A 22724-nucleotide genomic window follows, 5' to 3' on the forward strand; every position below is an offset into this window, starting at 1 on the left:
TAATTATTCAGTTAGGCGTTTTGATTTCTCGTCGAAGTAATGGCCACCACATCGAGTAGTTGAGATCAAGAATTATCATTGTGCTATCTGCCACGGGCAATTTTTAAAAATTTGGTGCAGCTAAAATGAAACACCCTGTATGTTATAATTGTACAGTCAACCACAAAAGTTTACGGACCACTAGATCTCAGGAAACGTTCAATTTCCGAGCAGCGTGTAACAGTAGTCAGTAAAACGGAGCATCACAATGCTGTTCACATACTAACTGGTAGAGGCTGTAAATGCGAATACTAGGCTGCGTTGGTGAGGCTGCGCAGATATTGTTATTGTTTTTTTCTAAGATTTCGTGTTCCGTAAAATTTTGTGGTTGACCACCTTGCACCGTATTCTTTAAAACTTTTTTTTTTTTTTTTTTTTTTTTTTTTTTTTTTGTCGTTGAACAGCTTGGCTAACGTTAGCTGGGACATACAGTATAGCTATTAAGAAAGCAGACACAGAGGGAAGAGAGGGGGGGGGGGGGGGCAGCTTTTGATCTGCCAGTGCTTCGTAGGTTCCTGACCGCTGCACGTAATTAGGCGGGAAACGTCGGCACCCGCAAACGAGGAAATGACAGAGCGGCTGCATGCGACGGCGTCCGTAACCCATGTTTACGCTTATCGCGACGGGCCGTACACGAATGTCTACACACGTACACACGCGCGCTACACGTTATTGCTGCAGAGAAGTGTGGCAGGGTCCCGTTTCCTTGGCGCGTGTTAATAAACTACGCGGCCGAACCGGTCGCTTATACACTGTACGCCGCTGGGAGACCCTGTTCGTTAATTCTGCCGCTAAGGCGAACGATGTAGCTGTTTCGGCGCCGTTTCGCTCGTCGAGAAATTCAATCAAGTCGCCGCTGATACTTTGAGAGGCTTTCTTTCTTTCTTATTTCTTGTGGCTTGTATTAAATGGACAGTAAAGAGAAACGCGATATCAATTATTTATACTGGTAATGCATTCCGTCGAAGCTCTATTTGGTTAATTTCGCGGTAAGAGGCTGATTACTGGAAGAGATTGTGAAGGTCAAAGTTCCATATCGCGCTGAAACCCGAGCCTCTGGCACGTAACCGATTTTAAAGTGCTTTCTTTTTTCTTTCTTTTTTCATTTTTTTTTTGTCTTTACTGTTTTTTTGTTTTGTTTTTTTACCTAGTTTGGACGTTTGGTCATGCTCCGACCCACTTCTCTCAGCGCCCGCACAGTATTCAATACGCGCAGTATTAAATTAGATTTTTGTCGAACTTTTTTTTCTTAAGGAATTTCTAAGTATGCAGATGACGGGAGCACTTTCATGACACGGCTATATGCTATTTACCCTTTTCGCATTTTCTTACCTATCGGAACCTGTTGTTGCTAATGCGACTGCTAACTCATCTTTGCTGTCAGTGTCTTTCCCTTAAATCTACCTTGTAGACATATAGTATGAGCATGCATATTCAATATCACAGTAACGAATATTTCATTATGTTCCAATGTTATTTTACTTCATTTTTATTTTTAGTGTATTATTAATCCGGTTGTGTTACAGTTACGAGTTACATTAACCTCTAGATTTATAGAACTCTATAGCTAGCACCAGGTTTAATGTACAGATAGAAGATTCAATAAATGAATTTCACTGCAGAGAACAACAAGAAATCTATGCACATGAGCTCGACGCATGGCGCTCTTTTCTTATAGCTGAACTCGTCAAGAACATGTACATACCGTTAGTAAACAATGGGATGAAATGCTAATTTTTTTCTTGGCTATCTTGTTCGTCAAAAAAGCATGGCCGGATGTTTTCTGGGGTGATGCACACACCGCTGAGCCACAGCGCGAATAAGGAGGTCTATAATCTTAGCACGAAATACGATGACGCTACAGGCTATATACAGCGGACGTACGTGCTCCAACGTTATCTTGATTGATTGATTGATTGATTGATTGGGTGAATTAATGATTGATTTATTAAAGGGTTTTAATGGCGCAAGGGCAGTACTGGCCAGAGAGCGCCTAAAACAACGTTGTGTTCTGCGCTCTGCTTATCGCGTTCTGGCGGGTGATCTGCAGTTACAGACAGGTGCTTCTCTAAAAAGTTCAACGAACGCACGCCCTGTAGACTGGGCAAGTTGTGTTTTGCATATTGCGGGACACCTGGATCTCCCTACGCGCGAAGCTGACGATAAAATGTCGATGTTCCCGTGCGCGACCCGATAGCGGTCTCGGCGTTATTCCAGCTAAAGGACATACGCCCTGACATGTGGCCGACGTGTGGACAAAGGAACAGCTATGAACTATATACACAGCTCGTAATAACGTGCGAGAAAAATAATTAGCTTCTGATAAGCACTGTTGCGAGGCAACATTGGATGTGAGCCCTCTTGAATCCGCTGTGTTGTACGGTGTATAGAAATAAAGAGGTGAAAGACACATGTAGTTTCAAAGCCAGCGTCGTCCGTGATTTCATGCCTGCCAAACAAGGTAGATCATTTTCTTTGTTTCAGCGTGGGCGAACGTTGCACCCAACTAAAGAGAGAAACGGCGCTAGCAGATTTGCATACGATGTGAAACACCCCAGAACAAATAGTTCCACTTTACGCCGAAGCTGGAGGCAGTGACATAGCAATGAAATAATCAGCGCAGCAAAGCAATGCGTTTCCGGCAGAACGAGAGATACTTGTCTGTGGCTTTATGTAGTTGTTAATTAAGAAAAAAAAAACAAACGAAAATAAAACTGCAAGCATTCGCACAGAGTGATTCATAGTTTCGTAATCAGCTGTTGCACCCGTAGAGTTTCTTCCAATATTGCCTAGAGGGAAATCTGGCGTCACCGTCTATGCGAGTTTCCGAATCCAGCACATTGGTCACCCTTGGTATGTCGGGACGTGCGTGTGCGAGGCTTTGTCTCTAATTTGGCTTGGATCGAAACCTGGATTCGATTCATCATCAAGGCTTTGGATTCGCGAGCGTTCGAACGCACGCAGCTATAGCGAACTTCTCGTTATCACAAACTGATCGTCGCTTATCGCTCGCTTCTCTTTACAACCGGCTCTCCCACTGTGTACACGAGGCACACAATAGGCCCCTTTTCGCGGCGATTCCATGGGCGCCGCCATGTTTGGTCACGTGATGCCACGACCATTGCTTGCCTCAGCTGCCTCCGTGTTTACAATGGATGTGCGTGACGCCGCTGCAGCTCAGCAAACCTCGTGTTTCGGCGGATATCGTCGACGGTGACTGGGTGGACGACGCGAAGCTTTGGCCACAGCTTCAGAGGACATGTAAGCGATTTCGGAGCTCATATTACGCCTTGTCCAAACGGCGTGAGCAGCGTATACGGTGCTGGTATACTAGAAGCGAGGATAGAAATGCATTCCAAGCTGTCCAAACTTTCCGCCTATGAATTAAATCAGGATTAGCGTGTTTTGCTCTTCGTTCTTTATTTGACAAAATATTTGAAGCAGCGGCTTGCCACGTTTCTGACTCAGTGACGTTCCTCCGTACGGTCAATATCTGATTACGTTCTGCCTAATGGCTCGAGGGTGTGCTCGGTTGCGATAGGTTTGTTCTCGCTCCGCACAAGGCTTGGAACGCAGATGTCCTGTACTTTGTGTAATAGCTTGTAGCAAAGACAGTATTATCGCTAGTCACTCGCTTATTCGGTGGACCGTCACGAAACGTTCAACTTCGAACATTCGTGTGCTGTCGGTGTAGTCGCCGTCAGCCATTCTTCGGCGCATTGAGTGAAGAGTGCACCCATTCACTATTCTTGATACGTTGGCGATGGAGTGGGTGTAAGTTTGCGTGTTAGTTGGTCTGGATGGGTGTACATAATGTGCGAGAAGTTTACTGTACCAGGAAGCGGTGCTACTCCCTTTGTCACTGTCTATAACGAGCGGTTCTCACTCTTGCCGACGTTCCGGGGTTGAAATCCTTTCCCTGGAGGTTAACGACACAACGGTGGCCGAGGAGCGAGTTTTTTTTTCTTTTTTTTTTTTTTTTTATCCTCGAGGAAAGCGGTGCATCGCGAAGGGCCGGCAACACAGGCTGTCCAGTCCTTACGTAGCAGTGGTCTGCGCACTCAGCTACACTGATTCATTTCGTTCCTTAATATTCCAGTCACTATTTCTGCAGTCAACTACTGCACACGTCTTCCCTCTGCCGTGCCGCACTTTGCAGCAGGAATGGAGCGCAGTGCGTTAGCGAACACCCAGCTGCATTTCCGACAGTCGATCGCGCAGAAACAGGGCAGGATCGGTTTCGTTTTCGTGCGCTTTCGCTGAGGCGGCGTGCGGCGCGCCGCCGAAAGCGCCATCTCGTTCTCTAGAGCAAACTGCTCCTCAGAAGAGGGTCTATATACACGTGTGTACACACTACGTCGTTAGTACTACCACACACGCGCGTGCGCGTAGGCGAAGCCGCCCGCGCGGTCGTACGTACAAAAATAATTTAGTCTCTTTTTTTTGTTTGAGTCCAGAAACACGAAGCCATCAGACAAGCGAGCAAGAAAGAACAGCGGCAGTGAAAGAAGTAAGAGAGAAGGAATTAAGCGCGGTGATAAATGCTCCTTAGCGCGCGGTGGCGGTGTCGCCCCTGAAATCGCTGCCCACCGCTGGAGGAGCCGCCCGCCAGAGAGAGAGAGAGAGAGTGTTTATAAACGTTTGTCGTCATGCAACGGCGACCGCCGAACATACATAGGTGGGTGTGTCCCCCTTCTTAGGCGCGCGCGCACGCTCGCCACGCATCCTTGAGTAGTAGCGCGGTTCGGCTCCTCGTCGACGACGTCGTCGTCGTCGCGTGTGCAGATGTAGGTGTTTTGTGTTTGTTTGTTTGTGCGGTATTGCCACGGTTTGTATTTTTTTTTTCTTGCGCTTGGCCCTTGCCATTGCAAGGCCGCGACTTCTATGGTGCACGTAGATGGCCTAATCTATGTGCACTGTTCTGTGTATTGATGTTTGTACACATTTAGACTTGTGCAGTGTACAGGAAGCGCCTTCACACTACCTATACACACAACTCAAACCACGTGCAAACTCTCTCTCTCTTATGTAGTATATATAGCTTGTGGCTTCTCGCGCACTGGCCAAGAACACTGATCAAGTTGGACTGATGGCACACTAGGTGCTTGTTACATAGTATATTTTTCCATCCCACTATGTAACGCCTTCGCAGTCTGTGTGACAGCGCCCGCATAAACAGTTCTGTATTGTGTGTGTGTGTGTGTGTGTGTGTTTGTGTGTTTGTGTGTGTGTGTGTTTACTTCTTTTCGTATTCTTTTTCTCTCATCTGTGGCATCCATTTCCCCCTCTCCTGGTACAGGGTAGCCAATCGGAGATATTCTTTAGTAGTAGTAAGTGGTTCGTGTGGAAAGGGAAATGTTGGCGCTATCTTCTGCAGCCCTTGAGGGAGCACGGCTCAGCACCAACTCCCTGCGTTTACTGTGGCTCTCTCTCTCTCTCTCTCTCTATCGTTATATAGTCAGCTACTGCATCCTCTTTTATATCCTAATGTTCCCCTTCCCTTTTACACCAGTGGCGAGTAGCAAGACAGAGGCACGCTCTTCCGGCAACCTCCCCGCTTTCGCTCTCACTAAACCATCGCTTCCTTCTGGAAAAATTAAAATCAAGGTTGACACTGATGTTATAATTTGCGTGATCTGTGTCAGTAAACTAGCCATCTACACTTCTGTTAACTGTCACTCTTCTTTCTTTCCTCTCTCTCTCACTCTCTCTTCGCCCTCTTTCCATCTCCCATATCCGCCACCCTATAGTGCAGGGTAGCAAACCGGAAACTCGCCTCTCGTTAACCTCCCTGCCTTTCCTCTCTCTCTCTCTCTTTACATTACCGAGAATGCCACTCTTACTCTGAGAAGAGGCCTGGTAAACCAGAAATTTCCTCTGTTTTTATTTTGATGTGCTTTTGTAGCGTTTTTTTTTTTCTGTGAATTGTGATTGCGAATTTGAGTGCGTTCCTTTATGTGAAAAATAACACGTAGTGTCATGCGGTTGCCTTGTGAGGGGGCCCCGAATTCCCGTCAAGTGATCAAAGTTTCAATTTTTTTTTCGCGCTTCGATCCTCCATTCTTTTTATGTGCAAAATGGATTAAAAATTGAAATTGAATAAAAAGAAACGCAAAAAAATACGATGGACTGGTGGCGACACGATCGTAAGGTTCCCGCAACACCTCGCACCGTGACGTCACAGATTGTGACAGCGGCCGCACGCTCATTCATGGGTAATCTTTTTCTATCGGTAAATATGGGCCTCGTTGCGTTCTAAAAAAAAAACTAAACTAAAAAGCCAAAGACTAAACTCGGCAAGTTTTGTGACGTAATGGAGTAATGCGAATGTTGTGGGTTCGGTCCCCAACGGCGACGAGTGATCTCTTTCGTCCACTTTCATTTCCCCTTTTCTGCGTTATTTCCTGCATTTCAGTGTCAACCGCAGCTAATTACCCCTATGCTTTCCTTGGCTACATTGTCTGCTGGCCTTATGTGGTCATATATATATATATATATATATATATATATATATATATATATATATATATATATATAGTGCATCTGACGGTGATCAGTTGCACTACGTAGCTTGAAGAGTCAGGACGTGGGTAGAGTGAGCCACTGAACAACGCTTCGGAGTGTGGTGGACGCGGTTTAACTCGCGCGTCCGGGGCCTCAAAGAAGTGCGACGTAATTCCTAACGCATTTCACTCGCATTTCCCGCTAAATCGCCGCTGAATTCTCATTTCTGTTTCTTTTCCCGGATTACCACTTGCTCTCTCTCACTCAAAGAGCTGCTGTATTTTAGAAGGTTAACATACTAATCAGCTATCTTTTTCTCTTTAATGCACGTTTGTGTAGCGTCCCTTTAAATTGCGCTGGACGCGAGAACAAAACAATTGTCAGACCGGCTTAGGCTAAGGTGTTACGTTCGCCTTTTTTTACGCTAACCGCTCACTTTGTTTTCCTTTTTCTTTCGTTTTTTTTTTTTTTCGTTGCCGCTGGCAGCTTCCTCGCGTTCGTTTGCGGACGTGATGGATGGTCTCTTCACTACGCCGCGACAGTACAACTGTAATGATTGCGGATAAGAAGACGCGCGTTCTTCGTGTTTATTTTTACGCTTTCGTTTTTTTTTCGATCTGTCTCCCGATGAAAAATGTGTGCGAATGAGTGCGCCCGTCAGCGAAACAATGATACCTTTTGTTCGAACGGCTGTGCCGGAAAAATATGGGCGACAGAAGGAGATCGGCACAGCTGTGTATTTGAGCCATTAATAACGTCGCGCGTCTGTTGTTGTCTATCTCTATATAATCTTTCACTTTCTGAAATTGGCGGTAGTGAAACTCCGCTTTCGGTACGTAATTAATCACGGCACGGCGATACGGAGCCGTATATACGTTCGTTGGGTTTCACGAGCTTATCGCGTTGTTTCGGACGGGCGAACGACTCGCGGTGAGAAACGATAAGAGAGGACCGACAGTCCGCGGGCGACACTATAGGACGCTCGACGTTATCTGCTCCTCGTCGATGCGGAGGAGATAAGTGCTGGCACGTAATTGGGAAAGTGCCTAGGATGAAAGCTCGTCGCTGTATATCTTGCGGGTCGGTTTGCTAGCGTCTCCTCGAGTGACCACTTTCTCCGCTCTTATCGCTGTACACCGGCGTCGAAATAATCCGCCGCGTCTCGATCGATCGTGCGCGGATTCCAATCAAGATTATATGGCATTACAGTACTTTGATTTCTCGGGCTTTTTCTTTTTTCAGCTTTTTTTTTTCTTCTTTTCATCAGTCGGTTTTCTGGAAACCCAGTGCTCGCCATTGGTCCCAGTGGCTTCGCGTTGTCACCGTTGTCGCTTATCCCAACCTTGAACAAGTTTCAATAAAGCGTCTATCGTGTTTTTGCTCTACGAACGAACAAGAAACAAACAAGTAACCGAGCAACAAACAACCAATCAATCAGTCAATCAAATCTAGCAATCAATTTTACAAACATACAAGCACGCAAACGAACAAGCAGCAAGGAAACAAGAAGATGGCGATGTCGGTGGTGATAGCCTGCCAGTGTAGCAGTAAATGAGTTCAGACTCTGAGGAATCGCAGTAGAGTGTGCCGATTCCTCCTCTCCATCTTTTTTTCCCCTTTTCTTTCGTAGGAACTTAGGAGTCATATTTTTTTCAAGCACGAGGCGATACAAGATGCGTGACTAAGTCATCAGAAGAAGCGAACTGACCGCGCGGACACACCGCAGCAGCGTTATACACACGCCACGTCGCGGACATTTAAATATAGCACCGCCCCCTACCCCCTTCTCAGGGTTGTTGTCGCCACAGTGCACGGGTGCGCGCGTGCATACGCGACGTGCATGCACTGCTGGCGACGTAGACAGACAGACGCAGGCGTTGGCACAAGGCTGGACTTGCAACACGAATGGCGAAGCACGTATATAGTATATGCGCTATGTGCGAGAGTCTGGAGAGAGAGAGCGCGACACGGTGTGGTTATAGTCTCGCTTAGTCGACGTCTGTACAGCGCCTCGCACGCGTATATACAGTCTTATATATAGACAGGCCCGCGCTCTTCCCGCAAGCGTGCACGGCGCGAAGGTCGCGCGCTGGCGTAACTAGTAAATCTTATAAACGGCTAAACGTAAACGCGCGCGACCCGTCATCGGTCGGGTGCGCAGTCAGGGAAAAAAAAAAAAAAAAAAAGAAGAAGAAGAAAATTAGCGGCGGTGACGTCGTCGCGGGAGCGTTACGGCACGCCATGGCGGATCTACGCAGTAAAATATTTTACACCCGTGAAAGTGAATAAGGGTGTAAATCGGCCTATAATAAATCAATGTAAAACAATTGACGCCCTTAAAGGTGAAGGAGGGCGTAACTGAGTATATAATTCATACTGTGAAATAATTTATACCCGGGCCACACGGGCAAAGTAAAGTGCACTTTGAGCGAGTGCACTTCAGCGCGCAATGTCCCAAATTTCTGGGCACGTCCAAGCTACAGCACGACGTGTAACCCATCTTAGGGTGATGAAAACCCTGCCTTATATTACAGCATACATGCACTCTTGCAGAAGCAAATACCTTTTTCAGCCTCGCAGTAAGAAACCTAGAACTGTAGCACTTGCACGCGACGGTTACTCTGGTCGCAAGTTACACGCTGGAATGAAGCGCGATTCCGTCGTTGTCCAAGCGAGCGATTTCTTCGTTGTCCGAGCGAGCGATCAGCGGTTCGTGCACAATGGAGGAGGAAAAAAAAAAAAGCTGTGTACACATGTTGCTCCGTCGTGAATTGCGAAGAGTCCCTTGTAAGCGGCCTCGACCTCGCGGTTCAGAAGAAGTAAAGAAGAAAAAAAGAAAGAACAGACCTCTGCTCGAAGCAGAAAAGAAAGCCGGGACACGATAACAGCTGCAGCGACCTTTTATGACTCACTCGACGGGATGGCGTATACACAGTATTATATATACTCCGCGGAAAACGGCCGGTCTGCAGTCTACAAGTGACGTGCGGTAAATACTTGGCTTTCTTTCTTTTTTTTTTTTTTTTTGCGCTTCCTCAGAGGCGGTCTCGCCTCAGGAACGCGAGCGCGCGCGCGGGTTTGTGTCGTCAGCTGCTAGGTGATCACGTGACGTGCGCGCCTATCGCGTGAATGCTGTAGGTAAGTGCGTCGAGCAGAGAAGAGGAGGAGGAGGTGGTATTTATATTACGTAATCTCCGGCTGCGTTATATGGTCTGCGAGACTTCCGTTCTCTTCTTGCAGCTGAGAAATTGAACTTGACGTATAGCATCTACCCATTATTTCTAAGCATGCAGCGAACAAAATTGGAGCGATTGTGTCTCCTCGGCCAAGGTGCCGAAGGAAAGGAAGCGTATAGTCGATGACGGCGGAGAATTAAGGTGGCGTGATGAGATTAGGAAACTTGATCGCATAGGTTGGATGGGGTCAGGTGACGTAGGACACGGAGTACATGACGATTGCATGGGAGGACAGGCCCTCGCCCTGAAGTGGATATAAATGCGGCTGATGATGATTAGTACGAATTAGTGACGTTTAGTTCGGCAAAAAACAAACACAACTCGCTCAGGACTGACAAAACTTGTCTTCAGGTTAGGGCTCTACTCGGACTGGAGTTGGCTAAGATCTGAGCAAGCCAGCTGGCTCCCTCAGACTCAAGTCAGGTGCGCAGCATCACCGGCTCAGTTCGACTCTTGCAGCCTCGGACTCGCACCTACGTGGATTTACTTTGACTCTCGTCGACTGACTTAAAGCTGACGGCCACTATAGAGCTCGCTTTTAAAAGGAATCTTGCAGAGTCTGAGGAGGTCGACTCGTAAAAGTGAGTTCACCGACGTATGGTCGCGGCGCCGCAGTGAAATCTTGCGTGTAACCCGGGTAACCACACGGCAAACATTACAGAAGCGATTTCTTATAGGACAAAAGACATGGAGGTTGTGCAGGACGGACGTTTCCCGTATTGTGTAGTTCAAAAAGCAAGTGCTGCGAGTTCAGCGTGGCCCTGCTCCCGCAATCATGTGAGGACGAACGCCCGTAAGATGGACGGACGCACCTGGAAGCCCCCGCAACGATCACGACTTATCATTCACCCCTGGAGCGCACAGACATTTACGGCGCTCAAAAGTGATTGATGTAAAATATGGCTAAAAGAAAACAGCGCTGTGTGCGCCTTCCTTCGTCTGTCCCTGTCTCTCGCATTACCAACATGCCCAATTGCCTACACCCTTCATGGCTAAACACGATAAAGTACAGAACCACGACGTAAAAGAGGAAATGATTTTAATTCGACAATGGGCCTATCTCATCGCCGGCGGTTGTCGTCTTTTGCACTTGCAGGGTCGTCGGCCCACTAGCCTGACGTCACAAATGCCAAGGTATGCGACTTTGCGTCACATATAGGGGGCGTTGGCTATCGTCCCCTCCCGATGGCCTCTGGTGGTAAAATAGTCTACTTCCAAAGGGCTTCGTGAGCAAACCTGCCTGTCTCTGTAGTGTTTATCTACACTCGAAGTACGAAACGGAGTGCTCGATACACTCCCTTCTTTTGCGGGTGTATATTATCGGATACAGTCAGCTGATGAAAGACAGTGGCAATTGTAGTTCGCTAGGAGAGGCCTTCGTTCTACGGCGGACCTAAACTAGGCTAATCGAGATGATGATGATGACCTGAGCAGGAAGCTCATTTATACAAAACTTCGGATACGACGTATTACCTTGCTTGACCGCTTAGAACCGGGTTTCTATTCTGGACGGTGCCGAATTCCGCCATGTTAGGGTTCCTAGCCAATCGGAGAAGGCGTATATATAGCCCGCCTGCCATGTGGGCCAATCAGTCATGGCAATGCGGCGAATTGCGACAAGACGGCGGAGTTGGACATGCAGTTTACAAAATAGGACTCTCCTCGCAGTAGCCTCTGTACCCCTAGACAGGACAGGCGGACTCTTGTGGAAGCCATCTTGCACACGTTGGAGGGGCATGACTGTTCCTTAGGCGTTGCCTTTTAACATCGTTAATAGGTACCCGAAAAAGGGGTATACGAGAGCGAAACACAACTTGGGACACCAAGCAGCCAACATGGCGACGAACAGCTCGAAGGAGCCAAACACTGCCAGCGGCAGGTACAGTCGAACCCGGATATATCGAACTCACATATAACGAATTATAGTGTATAATGAATAGCTGCAGAATCTCAAAATTTTTTAAAATTTTTATTTTATATATCGAAATACCTACATATCGAACTTTTTTGTCATCCCCTTCAAATGCGATATATCTGGGTTCGGCTGTACGAGAATGTGTTCATAATGGTCCCGCTCTCGGCGTGCCGTTATAGGGCCGCCTCGAGTCGACGACGAAGACATGTGAACCATGCCGTTATAGCACACGGGTACGAGGCAGCCCCGACCGATCGACTCGATCGTATGCACGGCTTCGTAGATCGCGCCTTGCTTTCTCACGGTATATCGGTCGGTGTCTCACCCAGGGGAATGTACATAACAGCGACCACGAAGAACGTTGCTTCGTCGTCGGTGCATCGACTAGCTATAGACGAGGGCCGGTGGTTCGGTTCGGTAGGTGGGACGAGAACGTGCCGAAGCGACAACGGCAACATGGAAAGTTGAGAGAGTGAGAGAGAGAGAGAGAGATATGCTGTTTTTCTGTCCTGCGCCGCGGCGAACAGGCAGTGATTTATTGCCGGGAAAACAATAGCCTTTTTTTTTTCTTCTTCTATCTGCCGCGTCTCCTCGCAGGCTTTGGCGTCCTTCGATACACGAAGAGAGAAAGACAGTAGAGAAGAAAAAAGAAAATAACACTAGAAGCTGAGTCAGAGAGAGGGACGACAGCGGCGTATTCTCCGCGCGCACACATACACACTTGGCGTTTGTTTCAGATGCTGCTGCGTGCGGCGGAGTTATAGGCGCTCTCGTCGTGCGCTCTGCGCGCCGCTTCGAGCGCTGTATACGCAGCGCGACGTCACGGCACGCTCGGCTCGAGCTCACGAGATGGATTGCGTAACCGACACGACTTGGAACAGTGCTCGTCCTTCTTTGATCCGGCCAAAAATTCCATCTGTGCCGTTTTTTTTTTATATATAGATATTTCGCGTCGCTATACATAGTTGCCTTATGTGTGTGCGTGTCTGCACGTGGGTGCGTACGTGTGTGTTTGCGGTTGCTAAGAAACTGTACACAAAGAACATCGGGGATAGAGACAATAACGACCCAACCTGTCAGGCATTTCTCTCTCTCTCTCTCTCTTTTTCAGGGACGTAACAAAGAAGTATTCTGTGTCAAGGACCGCTGCGGGGGCTCGGAGGCAAACTGTGCGGGGAAACTGCGCCGTCTTGCGTGTTCTGTCTTCTCTTCGAGACCGAGTCCCGCTGTCGCTGGGCGCAAGGTCGCTGGTTCAATTCACTGACGCGGTGGCCGCATTCAGATACCGAGGGGCGGAAAGCAAAAAAGAAAAAGAAAAAGCCGTGTCGGATGACCAAGAGAACGTGATGTTGTTTTCAGCCGTCACTGTACATTACAACGCAGTTCACTGTATGTGTTTATGCTGACGAGAAGGGCCGACGGTGGTGCACAATACCTACGAGGTAGTGGGGAGGGGTCTCCGAATGCATTTCGACCTCCCAGTGCTGTTTAACGTGCAATCAACTATAAGTCATCATCATCATCGTCCACTGCAGGACGAAGGCCTGCCCCTGCGATCTCCAATTTCCCCTGAGTTGCGCTAGCTGATTTCAACCTGCGTCAAATATAAGTGTGCGTTTTTTTTTTTTTTTTGCATTCTGCCCCATGTCCGAATATGCTACCGCAGCGGTGGGGAGTGGAACCCTCGACTTCCCGTTCAGCGGCAGAACGCCACAGCCAGTGTATACTTTATACAATGCTATCAGCCGGCCCTGCTCTTGGACTAATGCATAACACGCTTTCGCAAAAATATCGGCTAAGACTACTGCTATGTTTTCGTCAAACAGGTAGAGGAAAGGGCGCAATTAACGCCAGTTTTTTTTCTCCTCTACGTCCGGACCGCAACCTCTTTCTTTTGCACCAGGTCGCGGCGCAACAGTACGGCGGAAGCGGAGGATGACCGGAGTTTGTTCGGTATCTCTCTTCTACTCTTTTTCTTTTTTTTTAGTCACCGCGCTCCCAGCCGATGATGTCATGCATGACGTAATCGACGCCGCGCGAATGCCTCTCAAGCTTGCGGAAAGGGAAGGAAGCGTAAACAAAGCGAGTGAAAGGGGCCCACAGGATGGTCCGGACTAGTCCGGACGAGTGGAAAGAAGTGCGGGTCGGCCGCACCGGGAAAGAAACATCGTCTCTTCATTTTCTTTCTCTCTCTCTTTTCTCTCTCTCTCACGATGCGCAATGTCCGAGCAACACAGCGCGCACTGCGCTCGGTAGGTCTTGCGACGCCGCCGAGGGTAACCTGTCCGTATAACGGCACGTTTCTGCCAAAGGGAAAACAAACTGAACTCCTCTCCCATTGACTAGAAGAAAACGAAGAGAGAGAGAGAAAGAGAGAAAAAGAAAGTAGGTTGGAGCACTGCGGAAGCTGCAGAACTCCATAGCCAATGGGAAGGCCGCATGCCCTTCTAGATGTGTTCTTCCGCGCCGCCGTCATGTGATCACCGTCACAGTTACGAATTCTCAGGATGGCACCAGTTTCGAGATATTTATTCCCGAACTTCACGGAGAAATGCGTTGGCGTTCCAGTTACTTTTGTGCTTCAATGCTAAACACTGCGTTTTGTTAAGAATTAACTGGAACACCAATGTATTTCTGCGCCAAGTTCGGGAATTAACATCTCGAAACTGGTGCCATTCTGAGAATTCGTTCCAAGTGGATCCGCCTTTTGAACTCCACGCGTCTAGAATTTGCAAATTGCAATGTGAGCCACAAGTTAATTAGTTAGAAACTTAATTAGAGAATGTTAGTTAATTAGTCGATTGTGCATTTCAATTTTTTCTGCATGTCCGCCTCTTCTAGTAGGCCAGCTCATGAACTCGAATTGTGCTATCTGCCACAGGCAACCTTTAAAAAACATTTGAAAGTGTTCGCCGAAACACCCGCGGTAAACCAGATGCCGCAACAGCATTTGGCGTTGCTCATGTGGAACTTTCAGCTACTAAATAGGTCTCATCGAAAACATGCGCATATAGCGTGGCCGTATAGCCGATTTTGCGGGCGTCCACACGTGAATACCCGAAACGCTAAACCGAAACTCCCTAAACGTGGTCCGCCGCGCTGCGTTCGACGGAAGCAGCCGAGGAGGTGGATAAATTCGAGCGCTTCGGCGGCGTCGCTGCTTCAAGCGTGACGCCGAGCATGCGGCTTCTCGAAGCGCACTGAAGCGAAGAAGCGCCTCAGCCTCGCGAGAATAGCCGACAACATGATCCGCTTCTGAGATAGCGCGCGGAGTCCCCCGCACGCCGTTGTTGTTCGCCTACTCGTTGTTCAATTCTCAAGGACCCGAGCGCGATCGTTCACGTCGATGCCGTCGAGGGATGCTAGCGTGCATAAATAAACCCGGGTCGAGATAATAGCAAGCTTGAGAAGCAGCGGATACACAAAGTCCGTGGACGCCGTCTGCAAACGGAGGGCACACATGGGAGGAGGATGAGGAGTGCTGCTGCAGCTGTGGGCAGCGCCTTGGAAAAGATGCCGCCATGGATGGACAGACGGACGGTTTCGTATGAGCGTCTCCTTTGAGACGAACTCGTTATTTATATATACCCTGCTTCCGCGCGTAGTATCGGCCCTTCAGACTTGTGGGTCGTGTTAACAAACCATCGAACCCGACAAAAATATATATATTGTTCTAGAATCCACTACGCTTTGCCGCCAATACTCCAGCCGTCCTTTACCATATACTCTCCACCGTAGAATTATTGATCTTTCCTTTCTCATACTTCAAGCCCAACGCCCCCGGGCATGGTTACTATGTAAGTCTTCGTTGACCTCTGGACAGATACTGCGACAAACTACCCAAATCTGTTCTATGCATTCTCATGGTCACATTTGGAACACACGCTTAAATACCTTACAAAGTTGACGGAAGGACAACCGAAGATTTAAAAACACGCTCCACCCACGGAAACGCAGTGCACCTGCTCATCAACTCTGAAAGAGAGTCGAGACAGCTGGATGAGGCTCGCAGCTTGATGTCTTTGCTCTGCTAATGTAAATGCTGAGCTAATTGGCAAATAAAAGGTAGTTGTTCCATTCTAAACTGTTATATTCGGCTGAGCAGTGATATCAGGTTCCCCCACTAAATCTGCCTCGTCGTTCAGGTTTCATCCTGAAAGCAGTGACACAAAGACCAATCTGGAAGGTGACAACAGTTTCGAACATGCGAAACCGCTCGACGTCTGGTAAATAAGCGAAACCAACTGGCTGGCGCATCGATGCGAAGTTGCGTGTGAGTTGGACAGAAACACATGCAACCTTTTAATTCTTAGGATGTCACCGACTACAGGTGGTCTTAATGGTAAAGCATCGCAAGCGTAATGGGCAAAACGTGGGTTCGAATCCCATCTGCCGCAAGTTTTCTCGTCGACTTTCATTTCCCATTTCCTTATTGCGTATGCGTAGAAATTTGGCGGGTCCGGTAGTCCGGTATACGCTATGCGTTTGCGAAATACCGGGCTACCGGACGCCAGTAACGACATCTAGTGACGCTTCGTTTAACCACAATGCCTTATAGAAACTCTATCGTGCTCCGCGAGTGTTCTTGTCGAAAAAAAGAAAAACGTTTGAAAGGGCCACGTGTTCACGATTACACCGCTGCCGAACATTTACACCGGCGTCGAAGTAGAATACACTTGGTTGCTGCAGTAACAGCTCTCTGTTCCTCTGGTTGAGATCAGCGCCGCCGGAAGGCGCCACGTACCCGGGCGCTCACATTTAGGTATACGGTAATAGGCAAACTTCAAGCAAAAATTATCTCATTTAAATTGAAAATAAGTCCATTTTCATTATGCTTTCTCTGGTTTCTTCATCTGTTTGCATCGTGTACGCAAGCACTTGTATTTTCTGTTCAATCGGGAACCCTTGCATTATGCTGGCCCCGTCTTTACGATCACGGCTATCGGAGACCAGTGGCCCGCATTCTCTAAGGATGCTTTTCTTCGATTGCATCAAATTCTTATCATCGGCCCCAACGACTGGCCGATCCCGGTGATAGCTTAGGCGCGGCATCGCGCATACCAATCACCGACAAATAGAATGGGGCAGGGGATAGTTACAGCATACGGCCCCAGTGGTCCAACTAAGGACTTTTGTTATTTAGGCTTAATGTATTTATTTATTCACCTAATTATCTATTGCAGAATACTTCAGGCCAATACTTTATGTAGCCCCTCGAAGGAAAATGGTTTATTCCTGACAGTCCGCTGAAGAACATAATAGAAACGATCACCGGACGCCAGCATAACTGCAGAAACACACGCAAAGACAGAAATGTTGTCGTTCGCGATACACGACACGCTCAATTTCGAGCAACAATGTCATCTGACAAAAACGTGTTAGCCGGCAGAGAGCTTAAATCATTCATCATACTTTTTTATGAAGCTGTATTAAAACAATCTGTTATCGATCACGAAAAAAAAAAAAACAAGAACGGAGATATAACGACCTGTCATGCCTGTGACGAGATTTCTACAGTTGCAAGTAATTTGACACAGTCCAGCGATTTCCGTTTAATTCTATCCGAAACAAGACAATGTTACCTCAATTTACGAGAAATACTGTTTTCCTTTCTTGGCGGGAGTTGACGTTGACGTGCATGCTTTCAAGATTTCTTTTTTTGGACTTGGAGAAATATTAGGTTTATATATACATATAAAAATTATATGCGTGAGCAGCTGCCCACACTTCGCATACACTTTTGTCCCACTTTGACACTCCTAATGCTAACGCATTAAAAAAAAAAAATAGTTCGTTCGAGACGGGTGACACTTGGGTCATCGCCGCAGCCGAGCGCGTTCCGCGCATTCCGGAACTCGACACACACTCGGGTTCTGTGATCCCGATGCGCGCAAATCATTAGGAGCCCCGAGAAACGTCTCCTCCAGCAGTGGGCCACAGGCCGCGCCGCCAAACAGAGGGGCCGCGTTCTTCTCATTTTCCGCTCGCTGTGTAGCCGTTGACGACAGCCGCACGCGGGCCTCTATAGGAACACGCGCAAACGCGAAAGAAACGAAAGAGAGAGAACGGAGAGACAAAAGAAACTAAAAACATAAAAAAAAGAAACTGCTTGGAAAGGCGCATTCCACGCATGCAGGCGAGTACGTGGCTTGCCGGTCGAGAGGCCAAGGAAGTGAAAGCTTCGATGGCTTTTTACAGAGCCCAAGCGCGGGCGGGCCGCTGTGTGTTGCGTGTGCGTTTGTTGAAGCCCCCTCAAACTGTACGTGCATACGAGTTTATGCCGGTGTCAGAGCTGTTCTCGTTGTCAACAATGGCGTAGCAAGAAACTGTTTTTTGTTTGTTTCTTTCCAGGGTGCATGCACGTGACTGGGGACGCGGATTAGAGCAGGGGAGCTGGGCTGGCCCCATGTAAACTTACACAGAAGTTTCGGGGGAAGGGGAAGGCCCGGTGTGCCCCGCTTCCTCTTCCCTGGCTACGCCGCTGGGTGTCAGGATATCGCGATATAAATTTCACGAATCCCTGCGAGTGATACAAGACGAAAGAATGAAGAAAGGGTTCCGCGAGTGAAACTTCTATAGCACCGTACCGACATCCACGGACGGAAAGCGCCTCCAACTGTAATCGTTAATCGCGCCGTAACTGAGGAGCATGCGACGTTACTGATGTCGTGACCTATATCAGTCATGTTAGTCATACGTTCGCGTACCCTTACATGCCAATTTCGGTGCATATAACAAGTGAACGAGACGCGAGTTTTCGATAGCTTTTATTTCCGCCGGAGGGTTTCCGTGGTCGGACCACGAGAGTCTCAGCCTAGGCATATACAGCTTCGCTGTAAATCTATTTGAGAGTAAATGAAACGGAGAATCCGGCGCAGCCTTGCCATTTCTCTTTGTTCAACTTTTTTTTTTTTTTTCACGGTCGAATTGCGGTATTTCTATATGAGGCCATATAAGACTTACCCGGCGCTTCACATCTTGCTATCTTGAACACCCTTTCTCACACCCTTCTCTTACAAACAGCGTTTGCGCGGCGGTTGCTGAGACGAGGCGACCTGAGCGTCTGTAAGTGTACCCGTACACTTGTGCAGGCCAACGTGGGGAAGCAGCGCAACACGTACTCGAACGCACGAACAGTCCAGCGAGAGCCGCTATCTGGGTAGCGATGGGACAAGAGCGGGAGGGGAGAGAGAGAGAGAGGCGCGGCGTCACGCGGCAGGCTGCTCCGCAAATAAAGGAAAAGAAGCCAGGGAATGAAGCGGCGTTGCCGCCAAGCGGCATACCCTCCTTTTTTTTTTTTTTTTTTTTCCCAACTCCCCAGGGTTTTGCACTACTGGTCGGGGGCTCTGTTTCTCGCCGGGCAAACTGCGCCGATCCCGGGGATCGTGTGTTGAGATCTGGACCGATCACGGAAGCATAGTCAGTTGGGCCAATCCTGGAGATATCGCGTGATAAAAACTGGGCCGATCCCGGAGATCGTGTGATGAGAAGTGGACCGATCACGGAAGCAGTGCAGTAGTCAACTGGGCCGATCCCGGATATCATGCGATAAAAAATGGACCGATCACGGTGATAGCGTAATAGCAAACAGGGCGGATTCCGAATGTCGTGTGATAAAAACTGGTCCGATTGCGGAGGCTGTTTTACTAAACTGGGGAGACCCCTCAGACCGATCCCGCAGACTGCGTGATAGTAAACTGCACCGATCCCTGAGATGGTGTAATCAAAGCAAGGCCGATCCCGGAGCTGCAGTAGTAGTAAACTGGGCCGATTCTAAAGATAATGAGATAAGAAAACTGGGCCGATCTCCGAGACCATTTTATAAAAACCGGGCCGATACTGGACACGGTGTATTAGTAAATTTGGTCCATTCCGGCGATGGTGTAATCCAAATTGGTGCTAAAGCTATACCTGATTGATTGGAAACTTAGCAAGACGAAAAGTAATAAATCCGCAAGAACGTATGAAGTCACAAAGCGCGAATAGTAGACAGGTATCTATGTATAATTCCCATCGCACAACCAAACGACCTCCGCGCCATTGCTCCCCCCCCCCCTTAGCAGTCTTCGTAGGAAACAATGCGGCTCAGTCTAGTGGCAGTTTCGCCCAGTGGCAGTTTCGCCCAAAGCGTGAAGCAGTGACAGCAACATTCAGATTTGAACTCCTCGGGTGGTGTTCTAACTAACGCGGGTCAACATACGCGGGTGCACTAAAATTTTGTCACCCTTAAAGGCTTTAATATGCCCTGTAGGGCCTGTAATGGCATAGCACAGACGCCACTATGCTGCCCGTAAAGAGCGGCGCTAGTGCACTTGCATCACTTTTGTATTGTCAACACTAACATTGTTTAGCACTCTGAGAAGATTCAAGATAGAAAGCACACGCTTTGAATGAAATGTTTCATAACTGTTGCTTACGCGCTGCAATTCTTAAAAAAACTGGCGAATAATTCAGTCAAGTAGATAAAACCTAGTTTGAGCAACTATGGTGGTTAAATGATATAGCACCTGACTTGCATATTTTTTTTTTCGTGCCTTTGCGTTATCTCTCCACTGTTGTTACGGACTTTCATTTACCCTTCCCCCAGTGCAGGGTAGATAACCGGATATTAACTTACTTGTCTTTCCCACCCCGTTGTTCTCTTCTCGGCACAACTAAACATATCACATACATTTACATAACCATATAGGACACATAGTCTTGAAAAAACTTTTTTCTAAACACAGGGAACATCACAGCGACGGCGAAAGTTTGCCTGTAGTGTCCATACAGGTGCTATCGCAATAATGAAAGAAAAAAAAAAGATCACGAGAAAGTGCGAAAAAATTCAAGCATCCGTATTGTCGTTGCCTAAGCTTCTTCTACTATTACCAAAATAAGTTTCGTAATAGTAGCATATGTAGGCTAATTTTCCGCAGTACTGCGGAGTCCTACGGGAAGCCTTACTTCAGGAGCTCCTACCTAAATACACAAGAACGGAGAAATTGCTTTGCTCGGCATCTAATCTCCAAAGAAGCTAAATCTGCCGACCACTTGGAGCTGATTTTTTAAAAGTTTTATTATTACCATTATGATTTTTTCGGCCATCAATTCTTTCTAGAGTTTATTATTTGCGTTATCGCCAACTTAGGACAGAAAAAAAAAAAGAATTAAGTTTACAACTCCGTAACTCAACAAGAAGAAACAATATCACAATTCTGTAAGCGGCAACAAAACGGTCAAAATCGACGTAATTATACACAGTTTTGAAATATTTCGAGTGGGGAGGCTTTCGCAGAATGCTCGTAAGCATTCCAACAGTTTCGCTTAAGTAGCGAGCTCCTTTTATCAAATATCAAGAAGACGTACTTTCCCGAGCTGCAATACTTGGTTTTGGTGCGGATTTAATGATTCGTAAACTTCGCGCTTCAATTCGCTTTTTTTTTTTTTTGAACTCCTGCAATTTTCGCCAATTTCTTTCTTTCTGTAGAAACAAAACGGTGAGGCCTCAAGTCCGAATTCTGCTTTCAACAGTCGATGGAGTTGAGCTTTTCTCTCTTAAATGCGGCAAATTTCATTCAAATCAGTTCAGCGGTCGTGTTATAACGCGAGCACTTCCGCGTTTCACATCTGTTGAATAAGGAAATCGGTGTTGGCCTTGAGCTAAAGATCTCCTCCTAAGAGACATCTGTTAGCGGACGCAAGAAATACGCAGACGACACTCTGTCGCGGTATGCGGATAGAAAAAAGGAAAAACGCGCTGACAAGAAAATAAAAAAAAAAATATTCTACGAACAGGGACAGATGCCCCTGGAAAAGTTTCCCGCTATGCATACCTAGCGGTCAGCGATCGAATATGATTGCGGCCAGCCAAGTTGCCCTAAGAGTAACGGTCGTTATATAACAGTTGATCGCTCTCCTGCTCCATGTATTCCAAACCTATTGGAAACTGTAGAATAGTTTACACCCTTAAATGTGAATCTGGGTGTAAATCGGCGTATAACACACACCGTTACACAATTCACACCAAAGGGTGTAAAGGTTTTAGGTATAGACCGAGTCACACCCTTATTCACTTCTAAGGGTGTAAATTATTCTACAGTGTACGCCTGCAAAATGTTTTTCCCCTTAAATTTATTTCGCTGTGTGCGAGCGGGTGGCCGTGATGGCCCTATTTAGAAGACAACTGCTAGGCATCCTTTCTTTCTCATTGTGGTGTTTGTATATGCTTATCTGATTAATAATAATATTATTAAAAATTTATATCATATGACGTAGTAGCAGCGGTATACAAAATTCGAAGGCAAAACCCACAAACGGGCGACTCATTACTGGAATGCCGTTGTCCCAAGAGGACGAGCTAACGGTGATAACAGTTCTACCGAGCGACGAAGCACATCATCAGCACTTTCAGTCACCCTACGCGTAACGCCGACCGTTACGTAACGACGAAACATTTGCGACCTTCGCGAAACCCCCCGGTGCATGAATGGCGGAGATAATTGGTTGTGTCGTCTCGACAGCTGAGTTCCTGCTGTACTCCTAGGAGGTTTCGGCAAAAACAGCCGCCTCCGATAAGGACACGCTGTATCGGCAGCGACAGGTTCTCGCGTCAATTGTGGCCAGCCAGGTAAGTACATTCTGCAGAGATAGCGCTCAAAGACAAGATAAATGGCGAGCGCAGGCGGGGGGAAAAAATGTAGAGACGGCCAAGAGAACAACTATCGGGAGTTCCTTTGCTTTTAAAGGCGTCTCCTTGCGTCGTCTGATGCAACAAAGATCGCGTAACACGACGAAACTTCTGCACTGGCACGGTGGCCTGGCAACCATTTTCGTCTGCATCGTCGTCTGATTTGCCGTCTGCTTCTGCATCGACGTCGTCCGCTTCTGCTCGACGGTCATCTGCTGTGCCGGGCTCGGTGCGTAGGCACTGTTGAAGAAATGATAGCGTCTTTATTGTTTACGAGATGAGTACGGTTTGCCATTCTAAGGAACCCGCTGGAATAATGTTTAAGTTGTGCTTACTTCGCAAACGCAATCGCGGCACGTAC

General features: G+C 47.6%; 1 protein-coding gene across 4 annotated transcripts in view; it reads right to left on the reverse strand.

The window, feature by feature from the left end:
• The window catches only part of LOC119457828 (cysteine-rich motor neuron 1 protein), a 153809-nt gene that overhangs the window by 129532 nt on the left and 1553 nt on the right, over window positions 1-22724 (reverse strand). The gene's annotated exons all lie outside the window — the stretch shown is intronic.

Source organism: Dermacentor silvarum, chromosome 7, assembly GCF_013339745.2.
Source record: "Dermacentor silvarum isolate Dsil-2018 chromosome 7, BIME_Dsil_1.4, whole genome shotgun sequence".
Classification (NCBI taxonomy): domain Eukaryota; kingdom Metazoa; phylum Arthropoda; class Arachnida; order Ixodida; family Ixodidae; genus Dermacentor; species Dermacentor silvarum.